Here is a 6,381-nt window from a genome sequence, read left to right as displayed (position 1 = left end):
GAAGCAAGAAGGAGAAGTAAGGATGCCGAGGGACACCTTTGCCAGGACAGTATTGATGGGGGTGCTATCTCTGAAGGCCCCAGAAGTTATGCGCCTGCAAGGGAATGCAATGGAGGAGGCATATGACGTGACCTTCTGTTCGGAGAACATGTGTGATGGAATAAGGGAGAATGGGGAAAGACCTTTTTTCTTTTTCAACATCATGTGCCTGGCAAGGAGGAATTTCAGAACAATAAATATACATATGTATAATCCACACGTGACGGATATAGCGGTGGCAGCCTTTTTGGGTCGCTACTGCGATGTAACATCGGGAGCCAGGTACGTAAAGGACTCGCTGGGCTTCTGGAACGGCCGCCGCCAATTCCAGGTGCTCCTAAGGGAAGATCCGGGTGGGTTTGAGGGCTTTTTGCATCCCCCTGCGGTGATTTCATTAGAGTCGGACAGAGGCATGCTGTTCTATGCCCGTCAGCCACCTTTCTGAGGGAAATGCAGGGAGTACGGGCATGGAACAGCCTCATGTGGGATGGTAAAATGCAGGTTTTGCATGTTGGAGGAACATGAGGCCAAAAATTGTACGGCACCAAAGGAATGTCATGGGTGTGGCAGTAAACAGCACCTGTTTCGTAAGTGCCCGGCGAGGCAACAAACGTACGCGGCAGTGGCTGCTGGGGGAAGGATGCTGGAGGAAAGGGCTTGGAGGAGAAGGGGCGGCCAGGAGAAGGGGACCTAGGTCACAGGCCAGAAGAGGCAGCGAAGAGGATGGTGAGTGGGGAACCGGAGAAGCAAGCCCGGTCTTTGCCAGCTCCAAACGTCAGGGGTAAGGTCGTTTTGGAGGAGAAGGCCTCGGTGGAGTTGGAGGTCGTCCCGGAGACCCAGATGTCAACGGGTACTTAATCCATCAGTAGGCCACCGGGAGTGGTTGGTGGAGCAACAGGAGAGTTGGGCTCATCCCCCAATGAAGTCTACATAGATGAAGAGGCATTCAGGGCCATCTTGGGGGAGATGAGGGAGACAGTGGAGGAGCTCCAGGTCTCACAAATGAGGATGACAGAATGGGGTTCCATCTCTCCCTTCCCAGCCACTTCAAGAACAAAGTGGGTGGCCTCCACAGCCCAGCAGGAGTTAGGGTTGTGTTTGGACTCAGGTGAGGCTAGGAGGAAAAAAAGGAAGAAGAGGTCTTCCCTGGACCCGGTGACCCCTGAGCTGTGTCTGCCATCTGGGGATGGGGATGGGGGGTTTCAGGCTATTTCTGGGACGCCCTGACCACCCATCCACAACCCCAACCCCGTCCCTGCATCTTGGGCTTCTCAGCAGGAGGATACGGTGGGTAGGGAGACTTCAGAGGCCGTGGGTCTGGGGCCTCTGTCTGTGGATGTGCGAGGGTGTGGGGATGTGGCCGGTGCTGCCGGGGGGGGCCCCCTGTCATCGCAGGGCTCATCTCTCCCACTTTTCCCGATGGACATGAACCCATCGTCCCCGGTGCTGTGTTTGCCATCTGGGGATGGGGTGTCTCAGGCTAGTTCTGGGATGCCGGGACTCTCCATCCCCAACGCCGTCCCCGTGTCTTGGGATTCTCAGGAGGGAGGTATGGGGGGGCCTCGGAGGCTGCTGGTCCAGTGACCCAGTTCGATGAGGACCTTTACCCACCGGACGGAGTGAGTACCTGAACCCTGCACCTGGTTGACTTTTCTTTTTAAGTGTGCAACCATGGCAAACATTCAAATAATGACTATGAATGTTCGGGGTCTAAGGGACACTGTAAAGAGAATTGCAGTCTTTAGTTGTTTATCAAACATATGTTTTACCTTTTGTTTCTTGCAGGAGGTACATTTAAGGGATAGGGGGATGTAGAGCAGTTTAAAAAAGAGTGGGAAAAAGGGAAGTTGGTGTGGAGTGTGGGGGTGTCCACTCATCAGGGGTTGGGATTTTGTTTGGGACAAGGGAAGTGAGGGTGGAAGGCACGTAGAATGGTGGGAGGTAGGTAAAGTAAGAATTAGGGTAATTATTATTGGTTTTTGTAAGAGGAAGGGGAGCTAAGAGAGAAGGGAGGTGGAGCAGCTCCAACGTTTACTCGATCTCGAATACGAGGCTGTCTACTTCGATGGACATTGAGCACGCTACCAGCCTCAAGGCCTAGCTCAGGAAGGTGCACGAGCGGAATGCCCGTGCCTTCCGGCAGCGTGCACACTGAGTTTATAGAGCAGAATGGGACTTTCTCTGCAGTGTTTTTCAAATTAGTTAGGGAAAAGCAGGTAAGACAGGCTTTTTATGGGGTGAGGGACAGACAGGGTAGGGTAGTTAGGGAGCCTGAGCAGATGGTCAGGGTGGCAACTGACCATTTCCGGGGGGTTTTCCAGGAGAGGGTAGTAGAAGAAGAGCAGGGTACCGTGTTCTTAGAACACTTGTCCCGGCGTGTGCCGGAGGACATTAGAAAGACGAAGGATGCCCCAATAACACTAGAGAAGGTGGAGAGCGCCCTCAAGAGGATGGGGAAAGGGAATGTGCCTGGGTTGGATGGGCTGGCAGCTGAGTTTTTCTTCAAGTTTTGGGGTATGCTTGGACCGGTGGTCCTCGAAGTACTGACGGACGTTCTCGAGACTGGAGTCCCGGGCAGGTTGATGGCTGTAGGCGTTCTGTCCCCCCTCTACAAGAAAGGAGACGCCTAAGCAACTGGCGGCCGTTGACCATGCTGTGTTTAGATTATAAGATACTAGCTAAGGTCATGGCAGACCGTTTGCGCATAGCCCTTCCCTACACTGACCATGAGGATCAAACGTGTTGGGTGGAAGGCCGTTCCATTAGGAGAAACCTCCAGCTGATCAGGGACTCCATCGCCTGGGTTGAGAATAGAAGTCTACCTCTGATGGTAGCGATGCTTGATCAGGCCAAGTTTTTTGATTGCGTCAGTAGGGTTTTTATTTTCAGAGTGTTGGGTAGGTTAGGGTTTAGTGATCGCTTTATAAAGTGGATCAAGATTTTGTATGTGGGAGCGGGGTGCAGGGTGAGCATGCACAGCCATCTGGGTGACTTGTTTGGCCACTCTCTGCACTCGTTTTCATGAACTATATGGGTCCCCTGGCAGCCGCCATTAGGGCTGACGTAGGGGTGGAGGGTTTGCTGGTCCCTGGGAGTGGCGGTTTGCATGTTAAGGACACAGTACGCCTTGCCTTTGTGCAAGGACTCGTGCCTGCTAAGGTCTCTGGCCATAATTGGAGACTTACGCGGGCGTCAGGAGCGGTTCTTAAAACTTCTTCACGCTACCACGTACCCCTAGGGGTACCACCGCCCCCTGCTCAACTGAAACAGTGGCTCACAGAACGCAAAAATATTCTTAGAAATATTTAACCTCCACACATTAACAAGTCCAATAGCTCAAATGAAAGATAAACACCTTGTGAAGTCAGATTTCTAAAATGTTTTACGGCGAAAACATAGCACATATTTCTGTCAAACCACCACCAAAGATATGGCTAATTTAAATAGCCATAATTGTGAACAAAAGATGTAATCACAAAAGCAGGATTAAAAGAAATATAATTCACTAACCTTTTGAAAATCTTCATCAGATGACAGTAATAGGACATGTTATACAGTACATTTATGTTTTTTTCAATAATATGCAATTTATATCCATAAATCACTGTTTACATTGACGGCCATGTTCAAAAAATGCTACTAGAATGTCCGGAGAAATTATGATAACTCTGCCAGATAACAGCAATACACATCAAACTTTGACTAAATATACATGTTCTACATATAGTTAGAAAGATACACTGCTTCTTAATACAACTGCTGTGTTACATTTATTTTTAACGTTACAGAATTCGTTCACTTGGCAATAATATGAGACGGCGCTCATAGATTAGCTATATGACTCCGCTATGTTGAAGTCCACAGAAACACAAAATAACCACATAAATATTCCCTTACCTTTGATGTTCTTCGATCAGAAGTCGTGGAAGAAGTCATACTTACCAAAAACTGCGTTTGGCTTTCAAATGTGTGTCTTTGGGTTATCAAACGCGACAAATTCCGGCTGAAATGCACCCAAAATTCTAGTGGATGCGCATCAAAACTTCAAAATTACATATTATATGTCGACTAAACTGGTCAAACTAAGTGCAGAATCGAGCTTTAGCATGTTCTAAACATACAAAACAATCCTTAGCCCGAACAGACAAACCTACATCGTTTGGTGAATCTTGGAACAAAGGGAGCTCAAGACCCGACGCGCGCATGATTTTTCGCGCGACCCGAAGGTTTCTTCGCGCCAAAGGGTGAGGGAGTGCGCGATTTTCACAATGAAGCGGGCAATTGAAAGGAGACATCCCGCTGAACAGATGGAAACTGTTCCCAGATCTGTAGCTGGTTGGGAAGGGTGGGGGCGATGACGTCAAAGTTGGCCCAACTTTTCTGCTCACAGAGAGAGTTTGGAAGAATGGCTGCCCTGTGAGTTCTGCTTTACATAGAGACATAATTTGAACGGTTTTAGAAGCTTTAGAGTGTTTTCTATTCAATATTATTATTATATGCATATATTAGCAATTTTGGACAGATTTTTTTTCAGTTTACTATGGGCACGCAATTCATCCAAAGGGGGCAGTATTCTGCCCTAGCCCTAACAGGGTACCTTGCCAAGTTCGTCTGTTAAGTATTTCGGCAGATGACCGGGCAAGACGGACGTGCCCGGGGAACTATCTCTCTGTAATGGGGCCCTGAGGATTCTTGGGGTCCATTTTGAGACCTCCCGCTCCGCAACACTGAACTGGAACACGAGAGTTGCTGAGGTACAGAGAAGCTGGCAATGTGGAAGGCCGGATCCTTGTCTTTCTTTGGCAATGTCCTGGTCCTGAAAGTGTATGCACTGCCTTCCCTTCTGTACTTGGCATACATCTATCTATTGCCGGCGAGCATGAGGAGGGGGCTATTAAGGCTCGTGTTTCAGTTCATGTGGGGGGGCAGGTATGAATATGTCGCCAGGGCTCGCATGCTCTCAACCATCGGGGATGGTGGGAGAGGAGTTCCACACTTCCCACTCAAGCTGGACTCGATTCTTGTTTAGTTTTTGTTGAATGAGCTCGCTAATCCAGTGATTCATCCCTCCGATTATTTCCTCTGGGTGTTCTTCTCGTACCAGGCGAGAAGCGTAATGGTGCGGTCCAACATGGGTCCTCGGGCTGAACAGCTGCCGTGGCATTTCAGCCATGAGGCGAAGTGGCTGCGTACGCATCGAGGTTGACGTCGCCCGAGTAGGTTTGGATAACAGACACCTGTACGAGAAGGTTAGATGGAGCATTTGTGTGGCCCCTGTGGTGGGTACCCCTGCTGTGGTCTGGGAGAACATACAGAAGAACGGGGGTCAGACGCAGGTGGAACAACACAACCCTGTGTTTATGAGCCATAAAAATAGTTTCCATGTACCATAAATTGAGAATGGGTTAAATGTCAGTCGGTTGGAAAATGTATTTGACGTGCAGATTTTTTAACTGTGAAATAGATTATGGTGTATGTTAAGATGTGGTGGAAGAACGTTTTGAAAACCAGTGGCTTTTTTGTAATGAAAACGTATGGGTATGTTATAAATGTGTGAATTGTTCACCATTTGGATGTATGAAAGGTAGAAAAAAACATTGAATCATCATCTGTTCTTATCAATTTAATATCTGATACTTCCCCCATCGGGGGACTATATATTAAATGGATTTTTTGAACAGGGAGTCGGAAATGGGGCTTGCTCCGTCTGCTCCACGCACCGATCCGGTATTGCAGTACCCCCGTTTCTCTCCATTTTACTTAAAACATTTTGTTTTTAATTGGCCAGGATTGTGTGTGTTGTGTGTCTCTGTGTCTGTTTTTGACCCCCCCAAAAATATAATCACTTCACCAGGATAGTGAGTGTCTGTCTGTCTGTGACTTTTTACCGACAGCCCTCAAAAACTTGGAAGAGTGGGTTCGGGGACCCCCCGCGATAAACCAGCCTAGAGTGCACAGAGTGTGTCTCGGGCCCCGACCTCTGAATTCCATATGACTCTGGTTTCTCTTCATTACGCACAAGCCTTTCGCCTTTTACTAAAGACTTCCGTGGAGAAGAACACTTACGAGTTCAACATATTTTTTGGAGGTGCTTTGCTCGGTATCTTGTTTCAAGAGAAATCGACAGAGATGACGCAGAGACTTTTTGATCAGGCGTTTGACTTCAATCTGGCTGACAGGTATATTTTTTTCCACTCAAAGTCGTCGCTCGGGCAATTGAGTTCAAGCCCCGATGACTGGCGTATTTGAACAAATAGTCACACTGGGCGTAATGAGCTAGTGACTTGAAACACTTGCCTGTCGACAGGGAAACGTTGGGTGGGGGGGAGCCAACTTTTGCCA

At 48.5% G+C, this 6,381-nt stretch overlaps 1 non-coding gene and 1 pseudogene across 1 annotated transcript; both read left to right on the top strand.

Moving 5' to 3' along the window:
• The first annotated feature begins 5,631 nt into the window (after window positions 1-5,631).
• On the top strand, window positions 5,632-5,799 carry LOC112228060 (annotated as a pseudogene).
• A 232-nt stretch (window positions 5,800-6,031) lies between these two features.
• On the top strand, window positions 6,032-6,145 carry LOC112228063. Its single transcript, XR_006081333.1, has one exon. It is a non-coding gene; the product is annotated as a U5 spliceosomal RNA (small nuclear RNA).
• Window positions 6,146-6,381: the final 236 nt, after the last annotated feature.

Source organism: Oncorhynchus tshawytscha, unplaced genomic scaffold (genome assembly GCF_018296145.1).
Source record: "Oncorhynchus tshawytscha isolate Ot180627B unplaced genomic scaffold, Otsh_v2.0 Un_contig_1695_pilon_pilon, whole genome shotgun sequence".
Classification (NCBI taxonomy): domain Eukaryota; kingdom Metazoa; phylum Chordata; class Actinopteri; order Salmoniformes; family Salmonidae; genus Oncorhynchus; species Oncorhynchus tshawytscha.
Note: the sequence above shows the minus strand (reverse complement) of the source record. Positions and strands in the feature narration are given on the sequence as shown.